At 46.3% G+C, this 12,302-nt stretch overlaps 1 protein-coding gene across 1 annotated transcript in view; it reads left to right on the top strand.

Moving 5' to 3' along the window:
- Positions 1-3,613: 3,613 nt before the first annotated feature.
- Positions 3,614-12,302, top strand: part of n4bp3 (NEDD4 binding protein 3) — a 193,161-nt gene continuing 184,472 nt past the window's right edge. The window contains exon 1 of the mRNA XM_072512015.1: positions 3,614-3,882. The gene's annotated coding sequence lies outside the window, so the exon portion shown is untranslated. The remainder of the gene's footprint in view (positions 3,883-12,302) is intronic.

Below are 12,302 nucleotides of genomic sequence, written 5' to 3' on the forward strand. Positions count from 1 at the left end.
ACATAACACCGGTATCGGGTGAAACATACAGGGGTGTAGTGTTAATGACATCAGTTCATAAAAGGATCGTTTAGGAGTCTGGTAACAGCGGGCAAGAAGCTGTTTTTGAGTCTGTTTGTGCGTGTTCTCAGACTTTTGTATCTCCTGCCCGATGGAAGAAGTTGGAAGAGTGAATAAGCCAGGTGGGAGGGGTCTTTGATTAGGCTGCCCACTTTCCCCAGGCAGCGGGTGGTGTAGATGGAGTCAATGGATAGGAGGCAGGTTTGTGTGATGGATGGGCTGTGTTCACGACTCTCTGAAGTTTCTTGCAGTCCTGGGCCGAGCAGTTCCCATACCAGGCTGTGATACAGCCCGATAGGATGCTTTCTATGGTGCATCTGTAAAAGTTCGTACGGGTTAATGTGGACATGCTGAATTTCCTTAGTTTCCTGAGGAAGTATAGGCGCTGTTGTGCTTTCTTGGTGGTAGCGTCGACGTGGGTGGACCAGGACAAATTTTTGGCGATGTGTACCCCTAGGAATTTGAAACTGCTAACCATCTCCACCTCGGCACCGTTGATGCTGACAGGGGTGTGTACAGTACTTTGCTTCCTGAAGTCAATGACCAGCTCTTTAGTTTTGCTGGCATTGAGGGGGAGATTGTTGTCACTGCACCACTCCACTAGGTTCTCTATCTCCCTCCTGTATTCTGACTCGTCGTTATTCGAGATCCGGCCCACTATGGTCGTATCGTCAGCAAATTTGTAGATGGAGTTGGAACCAAATTTTGCCACGCAGTCGTGTGTGTATAGGGAGTATAGTAGGGGGCTAAGTATGCAGGCTTGCGGGGCCCCGGTATTGAGGACTATTGTGGAGGAGGTGTTGTTTATTCTTACTGATTGTGGTCTGTTGGTTAGAAAGTCGAGGATCCAGTTGCAGAGTGAGGAGCCAAGTGTCCCAGAGCCAAGTTTAATGTCCCGTGACTTTTCTCCAGGGTTGTACACAGATTTTTAATCAGGAAGGGAATCAAGGGTTTTGGGGATAACGTGGGAAAGTGGGGTTGAGATATTAGATCATCCATGATCTCATTAAATGGTGGGTAGACTTGATGGGCCGAATGGCCGATTTCTGCTTCTACTTCCTAAGGTCTAGCAGTGTCCTGGAGGTTGATCTTCAATTTCTCTAGATTCCAGGTCAATTCTGGAGGGTTGGTCAACCTATATTGCCAAAAACATTAAACTGGAAAACAATATCATTATATTGGATCCAATTTGATTGGAGCTGATCAGCTACCAGTGGGACTTCTCCTGTTAATGGTCTCACTCCCGACGGCGCTGTCCAATGAGGGCTTTTTGCTTGATGTTGCACTTTGGCTGTCAGTCATATCATAGAATTTACAGTGCAGAAGGAGGCCATTCAGCCCATTGAGTCTGCGCTGGCTCTTGAAAAGAGCACCCCACTTAAGCCCACACCTCCACCCTATCCTCGTAAACGCTAACCTAAGGGCAATTTATCGTGGCCAATCCGCCTAACCTGCACATCTTTGGACGTGGGAGGAAACTGGAGCACCTGGAGGAAACCCACACAGACACGGGGAGAACGTGCAGACTCCGCACAGACAGTGACCCAAGCCTGGAATCGAACCTGGGACCCTGGCGCTGTGAAGCAACTGTGCTAACCACTGTGCTACCGTGCTGCCCTTTCAACTGCTCTGGTGTTCAATCCCTCTTTTAAACAAATCTTAAAATATATTCTTATAAACCTAGACGTTAATTTGTGTATGCTTATCTTAAATTTGTGCTCATCTCACCAACCAATGAAAACTATCTATCTTAATGCAATTTTTTGTAAACTTGAATATTTCTGTCAGGTTACCCCTTTAGCTTCTGAGCTCTAGTGAAAACTTCTTGAGTATCTCTTCATAACTCTTCAATCCTGCTGACGTCCTCGTGAATCTATATTGCATCTTTTCCACTGCGTTTTATATGCTTCCTGTATTGCAATGTCCAAAACTGATCGCAAACTACTGTGCAGCATCAGTTGCTAAACCCTTAGGACTCTTGAGACACATTTTGTAATGCATTTCCATTCATTGTGTGAAATGCCTTGAACCATTGCAACAATTGTAAACTGACAGATAAATACCGGTCTGATTTTATTCTTCTGTACACGGGTTATCATTTGTGAACCAGTAATTCACTCTCTTCAGCTGAAATATTTACTGACTTCAATGTCTTAGTTGCAAAGCTTTACTTTTGTGATGATTCTCTAATATTGTTTTGCTGAATTCCTTCTGTTAATGTGAACATGCAGTCTTCTGTGAATGACAGTGTTTCTGAATTAATGTTTAGTGGCTGAGAAAGAGTATGTTTGGTCTCTGTGTACAGTTATGTGTGTGTTTTCCAGTGTGTGATTTTAGTCGTGTGCAGTCACAGTATTTGTCCCTCCTGACTTTTCATGCTTCGCCGGCTCTCTTGGGCAGCAGTGGCCACACAGAGGATTGGATCTCCTGGGAGCTGATGGCCAGGTACTTGTTGTAATGGCCCAAGTGGGAAGTTTCATCTGCAATGCATTCAAAAAAAAAATTCACAAAGCCTCCCTGTACACATACGACTGCGTGGCAAAATTTGGTTCCAACTCCATCTCCAAGTTTGCTGACGATATGACCGTCTGGGCATTTAGTGGGTGCCTATATATGAGAAAGAGTGTGGATGGATCTGGGAAGTTTTGTGTGTGTTTTTATGGACGCCTGTATACTTTATTATTCCTTTTTATATTCCTTAATAATATAATTCCTATTGCCAACTGAATTGTTTTTATTTGCCACCTTTCCTTATCTTTTTGTATTTTTCTATTGTATAATGGGATGTGAGTGTTATTGGTGAGGCCAGCATTTGTTGCCCATCCTTAATAGCCCTTGAGAAGGTGGTGGTGATGAGCCACCTTCTTGAGCTGCTGGAGTTGGTGTGGTGAAAGTACTCCCTCGGTGCTGTTAGGAATAGGGAGTTCCAGCACTTTGCTCAAAAATTGGGGTATATTTCCAAGTCAGGGCGGGGTATGACACTGTCATCCTATTTCTAGACTGTGTAACGAGTGTCTGCTTTTACTGCTGTTTTAATATTGCCCTTATTTCTCCGAGGTGTGTCATCACTGACCAGTTTGCCCTTGCTTTTTAGTGGGATATATTCCTGCTGAACTCTGAAGCACCATTTTAAATGTTTCCCACTGTTTCCTTGTTAATCAGTAACATTTTCCAGCTAACATTTCCTGTTCTCACCCCCATGACCCCCCCCCCCCCCCCCCCACACACACACACAATTACCTACCTTGGTCCTTGATGTCCTTCACAAATTGTATCTTGAACCTTATGATGCTGTGATCCTAATGTATTTATGTGGCCCATATTTACTTTTTCTTTGCTGTTCTGGCTGATTTGAACTTTCATTCATGTGAACATGTTTATGTGCATGTCTGTTGTGTGTATGTACAGGATATGTTGAGAATGTGTGAAGTGTGGTGTCTCAGGAAGGGGGAATGAGCGCAGGTTGGCTCCTCCGAATAGGCGGAGTTGCTGGGGTGGGAGATGCTGTTCCTTTAAGGATCCACCCCCGAGCTGTTTGAATTATCCAGTCCCTCTTTTGCGGCTGGCCCGTTCCAGCTCTCGCTGTTGCATTGATAAAAGTGAGGTTAGGGCTGGCTGAGCTTTCACAGTGTGTCAAGAGTGCGAGCCGGGCTAGTCAGCAAGGCTCTTTCACCGAATGCGTTTCAGCTTCAACTTTCCCGGGAAGGAGTGCAAGTCTTCACCCGAGTGAGTGCACCCGGATTGGGAGAGGACGGAGCTGCTGGAGCACCAGGCAGCCACAAGCTCGCTGCAAACGGGACACGGAGTAACCAGTGAACGATGGTGAGAGAGGGCTGGGCGATAGGATTGCATTCTCTGTCTGAGGAGGGCATTGTTCTGTGTCCTTGGTGGACTTGCTGCTGTGGTTGTGGAGCTTGTGCAGACTTGTAAAAGAATGCGCTCTATCCCGGGACTGCCAGTTGAGGGTATGGAGGGTGGGTTTAGAAATAGTTGGATTGATTTAGCCTCAAGTTACCGCGCTCTATCGATGGCCGTGTGTGGCTCACATATTGAAGCTTGCACTCTACAAAATGCACTTGTCCAAGTCAGTGAGCCGCGATGGAGACTGAACTGTGCCCGCCTGCTACCCTAAAACCGCCTTCCCACACGATCCCGAAGATAAGAGATGGCACAGTGGTTAGCACTGATACCTCACAGCTCCAGGGTCCCGGGTTCAATTCCAGCCTAGGGTGACTGTGTGGAGTTTGCACTTTCTCCCCCTGTCTGCGTGGGTTTCCTCCGGGTGCTCCGTTTCCTCCCACAGTACAAAGATGTTAGATGCAGGTTAGGTGGATTGGCCATGATCAATTGCCCCTTAGTGTCCAAAAGATTAGGTTAGGTGGGGTTACTGGGTTAACGCGACAGGTTGAGAGACTGACCCTAGGTAGGGTGCCCTTTCAGAGGGTCGGTGCAGATTCGATGGGCTGAATGGCCTCTTTCTGCACTAAGGATTCTGTGATTCTATCCTGACAGACTCTTGGTGGGTTTGTTTCGGGCTGTGGGACCAGGTTGTGTCCAGGCTACTGTCAAAACAGCAGCATTGGGATGTGTGAGAGAATGTACTGTCATTGTGACATCTCTAGAGTTTTATAAACTCCTGTACAATCCTGTGTTCAACAGGATTTTATTTTTTTCTTATACATTTTGAGTACTCAGTTATTTTTTTCGAATTAAGAGGCAATTTAGCCTAGCCACCTAACCTGTATATCCTTGGGTTGTGGGGGTGAAACCCATGCAGACATGGGGAGAATGTGCAAACTCCACACGGACAGTGACCCGGGGCCGGGATCGAACCCCACCAGGCTTTTTTTAAATTGGTGAATATTACACTTAGAGATTTTTGTTTGCCACCTGCTATGATAGAGTGAAGGTTCGGTCTTTGGATGAAAGCTGCTTTATGTTGTCCAGGATCCGTGGCAGTGACACTGACTTCCTGCACATGGCACTGGTACGCAGCCTGTTGTCCAACGGTAAAGAGTTGGCCTTGGCGACTCCCTGCCAGTTGATTTTCACCTTGCTGCAGTGGCCTGCCTGAAAGGGACTGGCACCACTGATGTGAGTCTTTGTTCAACTTAAGATTGGCCTTAGTTGACCTTGTAAGAAGTCTCGCAATGCCAGTTTAAAGTGCTCACTTGCTGAAGAAGCTGTGCTCCGAAAGCTTGTGATTTCAACCATACCTGTTGGACTTTAACCTGGTCTTGTGAGACGTCTTACTGTGCCCACCCCAGTCCCGTGCTGGCACCTCCACATCTTCATTGCCCGTAGCTGCATGGGGCAGCAACTGAGGCCTCACCGCCAGTTTAGACGGTGGGTGAAAGTTCCTGTTCCGGTTAGAGAGTCCATGTTAACCATAGAATTTACGGTGCAGAAGGAAGCCATTCGGCCCATCGAGTTTGCACCGGCCCTTGGAAAGAGCACCCTACCTAATCCTATACCTCCACCCTATCCCCACACCTCCATCCTATCCCCGTAACCCCACCTAACCTTTCCTGGACATGAAGGGAAATTTAGCATAGCCGATCCACCTAACCTGCACATCTTTGGACTGTGGGAGGAAACCGGAGCACCCGGAGGAAACCCACGCAAATACAGTGACCTAAGCCGGGAATTGAACCTGGGACCCTGGAGCTGTGAAGCAACTGTGCTAACCACTAGGCTACCGTGCTGCCCAGTGTCAGGCCAGATGAGGATTGGATTCCTCTCACAGTTGACTTGCTTCTTATCCTGTGAAGACTTTCCTATGGACAATGGTGCCTGGAGAGCTACTTTTCGGATTGTTGGAGTGTATTTGAGTCTCTGGTCTTTTTAAAGGGGGGGGGGGGGCAGGGGCAATGCATTGTGGAACCAATTAAATACAGAAACAATGTTTTAAAGTGTGGAAAGTGAAACAATTACATTCTACAATGATTTTGCAATGATGAGTTAAGCAGTCTCACTGAAGATTTAGATGAGAGATAATTTCTCTATAATAAAGTTCATAGAAGGGCAGCACGGTGGCGCAGTGGTTAGCACTGCTGCCTCATGGCGCCGAGGTCTCGGGTTTGATCCCGGCTCTGGGTCACTGTCCGTGTAGAGTTTGCACATTCTCCCTGTGGCTGCGTGGGTTTCACCCCCACAACCCAAAGATGTGCAAGGTAGATGGATTGGCCACGCTAAAAATTGCCACATAATTGGGAAAAATGAATTGGGCATTGTAAATTGAAAAAAAATGAACTTCATAGCAGTCTGAATAAACTAGGAGCTTCAGTACTGAAATCAGTGTTCCTATGCAACCAAATATATATTTTTAATTTTTCCAATTTAAGGGGCAATTTCGCATGGCCAATCCACCTACCCTGCACATCTTTGGGTTGTGGGAGTGAGACCCGCGCAGACGCAGGCTGAATGTGCAAACTCCACACAGTCAGTGACCAGGGGCAGGGATCGAACCTGGGACCTCGGCGCCGTGAAGCAGCAATACTAACCACTGCGCCACCTTGCTGTGGCCCTGCCTTCTCAACCTTGCCCCTCGCCTGAATTGTGGTGATCCTCAGGTTAAATCACCACCAGTCAGCTCTCTCACTCAAAGGGGAAAGCAGAACTGTGGTCATTTGGGACTATGGCGACTTTACCTAACAGTGTGTTCACTCCTACTTGGCACCAGTGCTCTCCTTTTGTGTAGATGTTAGTTTGGTGATTTCTCCAATTCATAATAAACCTGACGTGAGTTGAGCGTTGGAATGGCTGAAGAATCAGTTTAAAGAGGCCAGAAATTAACCACAGCCTATCTTGGGCAGACACGTTCACCCTGATGGTTATGCATTGCAGGTTGCCTGATTTAAATCTGGTGAAGACTGTACAGCTGGCTTGTAAAAATTACTAAGAATGACCCGCATGCCGCCCTGTTTCTCATGCAACGTACTAACTCGCGTGAATTACTCAGACCAAAAGTCATCAGGCCATAGTCTGCCATTCTAGGTTTGTCTTTAGAAAATAAATATCTTAAATGCTTTCAGTAAAAGCTAATTGTTGTCGCAGAATGCAAAGAACAAAGCAAAGTACAGCACAGGAACAGGCCCTTCTTCCCTCCAAGCCTGCACCGACCATGCTGCCCGTCTAAACTAAAATCTTCTACACTTCCGGGGTCCGTATCCCTCTATTCCCATCCGATTCATGTATTTGTCAAGATATCCCTTAAACGTCACTCTGCTTCCACCACCTCCTCCGGCAGCGAGCTCCAGGCACCCACTACTCTGTGTTTAAAAAAAAAAAACTTGCCTCGTCCATCTCCTCAAAACCTTGCCCCTCGCACCTTAAAGCTATGCCCCCTAGTAATTGACCCCTCTACCCTGGGAAAAAGTCTCTGACTATCCATTCTGTCTATGCCCCTCATAATTTTGTAAACCTCTATCAGGTCGCAGAGAGGAAGTAAAATGCTAGCTACCAGAAGGAACTGATAGCATTGGATGACACTTGTATTTAGCTGAAGTATGTAAAGCACCAGATAATTCAGTGTCCCCCTTCCTAATGTTACTGTTTATTCACCAGGTATATGTGACATTCTGGGAGTTATTTCAGATGAGTGAGGTAACAGAAGGTGACTGACAGCTGTCAAATGCTGATCCAATTCCAATAAGCTTTTTGGGAGTAGAAAGGGACTGTAATAGAACCACAGAATTCCTATAGTGCAGAAGGAAGCCATTCGGCCCATCAAGTCTGCACCGATAATAACAAGATCAGAAAGGGCACCCTACCCCCCCCCCCCCCATCCCTCTAACCCCACCTAACCTACACATCTTCGGACACTAAGGGCAATTTAGCAAGGCTAATCCACCTAACATCCACATCTTTGGACTGAGGAAACTGTGCCACTGTGCCGTAAGAAAGTTTCATTGCTTCATAACCCACCATAAAATTTAAGAGTTATTTAGTCAGTGACAAAGCACTTAATTGGCAATGATGTACAACCTTTTCCCTTGGGCCAATTTCTTCTAAAATAATTTTGTGAATGTGGTGCTAATTGCAGGTCATGGTAAGCCAATCTCTGGAAGAAAAGAGGCCTCCTTTACAACATTTGGTCAAAATGCTGATCCAGTAATTTTACTCTGTATAAGAACCAAACAGCCACAGAGCACTGCTGACTAGTCTCAGACGCGTATGGTCTACATTAGTGACAGTCGGTTAAAGACCTGAATGGCTCCAGACTCTGATAGTGATCTTTGTAATGGAACATGAGGAGGTGGTTGGTGAATAGGGATGATGCTGGTTTTGTCTGCAGTGTAGCTTTTTGTGACTGACTGCTGCTATGTAAACACTTCTCCGAGCTTGTGTTTTGAACAGTAACATTTTAGAAATTGGCAGGCAGTGAGTAATTCAGTAACAGATAGTGGACAGTGAACGATTGAACTGCTGTTCACAGTCCTCTGAAGTGAGTCTGAGCCTGTCTCGATAAGCCTCGCTGCTCTACACTTGGTATATTTGGATAATACATTTTTTTGGCGTTTTTCTTTCCAAATTCATTGCATTCTTTCAGTGTAGTCTCTTCATCTCTTCTGATTATGTGAGAAATAAAAAATAGAATTAAGAAAATATGACCTGCCCAGGCCATTGGATTACATCCTTGTGAGTCACTGGAAGTTGACCATGGGGCGGCATGGTGGCACAGTGGTTAGCATTGCTGCCTCACAGCTCCAGAGTCCCGGGTTCAATTCCGGCCTCGGGTGACTGTGTGGAGTTTGCACTATCTCCCCATCTGCGTGGGTTTTCTGCTAGCGTTTCCTCCCACAGTCCAAAGCTGTGCAGGTTAGGTGGATTGGCCATTCTAAATTTCCCCTTAGTGTCCAAAAGGTTCGGTGGGGTTACTGGATTACAAGGATAGGGTGGTCTTTCCAAGGGCCAGTGGAGACCCGATAGGCCGAATGATCTGCTTCTGCATTGTAGATTCTATGATTCTATGACCAATGCAATAAGGATGCTTGATCCGTTGATGTTCCCTATCCTCTGTTCCCTGTGATTTGTGTTGTGTGATGGTGGTTGCCATAAATAATCATAAAGTGTATTGTATTCTCTAATCTAATGGATATGGTTTAAGTGGTGTGTATGTGAGAAGTAGAGCAAAGGGCCGTAATATAACCTGGAATATAACCTATGATTTCAGATGCATTCATTCTTCCACATCCTTCAGTCGCTTTATCTGTATCTTTTAGGGGGAGACCCTTTGTGGCTCACTATTGATATGAACTTACTCTTTCATTCATTTCCCTAATAATACGAACTTGTATTTATTTACCACCGTTTCAATATAGAGCAACATCGGAAAGTGTCTTACGGGGCAGAGGGGGTGGGTGCGGTGGAAAGGAGGCAGCGATGAATAATTACCAAACTACACTGGGGCAGTTGGGAGAGGGACCACGAGCATGGCCAAAGAGGTGGGTTTCAAGCGATTTCAGAGGTGGGTGTGTTTTCAGTGAGAGAGTTCCTTGGAACTGGATCGACAAGGGTGAACATTCTCCTGCGGTAAAGAGAAAAGCGAATTGCAGAAGGCAAGAAATGAGAGAACTGAATGATGAAGGAGAATACAAGACTGAAGGAGTTTGTCAAATTATGATTTTCTGAGCCTGTTGAGGGATATGAAGACCGGATGAGTTTTAAATGTGGGATAAGATTTGGGCAGAGTTTGGGACAAATTGGGCTTTCCGGAACAGGACAAAGGAAGAGAATATTGAAGGCACTAACTAGATGGGCAGTAAGAAAGCAGGATAATCATTCAGAGAGCATTTCCAAAAGTGTTAAATTAATTAATTATGAATAGTTCCAAGTATATGCAGTTGGACAGCACATTGGCAATATTTGATCCTGAGATGAACTTCCAATCACAGCTACACCATCACTAAGACCAGCTGTTTCCATCTCTGTACAATCATCCCACTCCCTACCTTAGCTGATCTGATACTGAAACACTCATCCATTATTACCTTTTAGGCTTAACTATTTTGATGCACTCAGGCTGGTCTCTGAGATTCCTCCCTCTGTAAAGAGGTCATATAAAACTCTGATGTAAACTTGAGGGCAGACAACACTTTGACATCTGTGTCTTAACTTGCACCAAGTCCTATTTTATCAACATCATGCTCAATGACTTAGATTGGCTCTCAGTTAACGAATGCCTTGAATTTTAAATATTATCATCCTTGTTTTCAAATCCCTCCATGGCCACATGCCTCCTTATCTCGAATGTCCTCCAGGCCCCATCACCCTCTTGAGATGTCTGTACTCTTACAATTCTGGCCTCTTCAGTATCCAACATATTAATTGCTCCAGCACTGGCAGCCAGAACTTCATTTGCCAATGCATTAAGCTCTAGAATTCCCTCTGATCTAGATTTCCCTCTGATCTAGAATTCTCTCTGAACTCCTCTGCCTTCCTTCATTACTTTTTTCCTTTAAGGCATCTTTTACAATGTGTATCTTTGACCAAGCTGTTGGATTTCAATGGACATTCAGTGGCATTACCATTGCTGAATCCCAACAATCTACATCCTGGGGGTTACCATTGATCAGAAACTGAACTGAACTAGCCATATCAGTACTGAGGCTACCAGAGCAGGACTTAAGCTAGGAATCCTACAGCGAGTAAGTCACCTCCTGACCACCCAAATCACTGTGGGTGTACCTACACCTCAGGAACTGCAGTGGTTCAAGAAATCAACTCACCACCACCTTCCGTAGGGCAGAAAGGGATGGGCAATAAATGCTGGCCTAGCCAGCAAAGCTCACATCCCGTAAATTAATTTAAAAAAAAATCTGTCCTCTTTATGTGTCATTCTTTAAAAAAATTTTTTAGAGTACTCCATTCATTTTTTCCAATTAAGGGGCAATTTAACATGGCTATTTCACCTGCACATCTTTGGGTTGTGGGGGCGAAAACCACGCAAACACGGGGAGAATGTGCAAACTCCACACCAACAGATACCCAGAGCCGGGATCGAACCTGGGACCTCGGCGCCGCGAGGCAGCAGGGCTAACCCACTGTGCCACCGTGCTGCCCCTTTATGTGTCATTCTTTTTATATGCTGTCAAATTTTGTTTTGATAGCTCTCCTCTGAAGTGCCCTGTGAACGTTTACTATGGGAGTGATTCACCGGCTGTGACCCGCTGGAATCAGGATGGACGTGGCCGGTAGATCCCACGAGAGGCCTCTTCCGGGATGCCTTATGGTCGTTATGCCTCACGACATCTAACGAGATCTCGCAAGATGTCACGTTCTGTATCTCGCCCACAATGGCAGAGGCCCAGACTTGCAGGGTTATGTGAGCTTAATGGGTTTGGAAGGTGCTGCCTAAGGAACGTTGACGAGTTGCTGCTAGATCGAACCGGCTCCCGGGATCTACCGGCCTCGCCAAGGAGATCCCAGCCGGGCGCTATTTAGTACTGGTCACCATATATGCGGACCAGGCGGAACAACACTTGGGGGGGCGGGGGGGGATCTCCCAGGCGATCGGAGACGTCTGGGTAGGGTAGCACCCTGGCACTGCTGAAGCCACCAGGATATTTCTTCCTGCACTGAAGAGCAGAGCTCCTCAGTGCAGAAAATGCAACTGGTTGCAGCCTTGCTGGGGTGTTCCCCATTGAGGCCTGAAAGAAAAGAGTGCCATTAGATAGCGGGGTTGTTCCTGGTGGGAGAATGAAGGGTATTCTAACTGATAGGTAATGCTCTTAAGGTATTTGTCTGATTATATGCTGAAAGGATGTATCTCCTGGTTTGGGGAACGGGGTGAGGTTGGGCGGGTTGCGGGTGTGTGTCTAAAACTAGAAGTCACAGTCCCGTGTCAAGTGGCCTGCTATTTAAGACTGACATGAAGGGAAATTTCTTCACTCAAATGGTTGTGAGTCTTTAAGAATTCACTACCGGGACATCCGGGTGCGGCTATGCAGAGCTAGGTCACATATTCGGTAGCTTCCGCTTGGAATGGACTTTTGGGCTCTTTACAGGGCCCCCACGGCATTTGTTTGACATTTCCCGGTGTGGGAAGAAGGCTGCAACATTCCCCCGACAGTGTCCCCCAGGAATGGTACGTCTCATGGTTACCAGACCCGGCAGAAACAGTAAAAGATTTGGCTGTAACTGCAGGATAAACAGAACCACTTCCAGCATGCAGGCGGCGGAAGGGCAAGCTTAAAGCTGCAAGCTGACTTGAGGGCCTTTATTAAAGGTGAATTCTAGCA

Source organism: Scyliorhinus torazame, chromosome 7 (assembly GCF_047496885.1).
Source record: "Scyliorhinus torazame isolate Kashiwa2021f chromosome 7, sScyTor2.1, whole genome shotgun sequence".
Classification (NCBI taxonomy): Eukaryota; Metazoa; Chordata; class Chondrichthyes; order Carcharhiniformes; family Scyliorhinidae; genus Scyliorhinus; species Scyliorhinus torazame.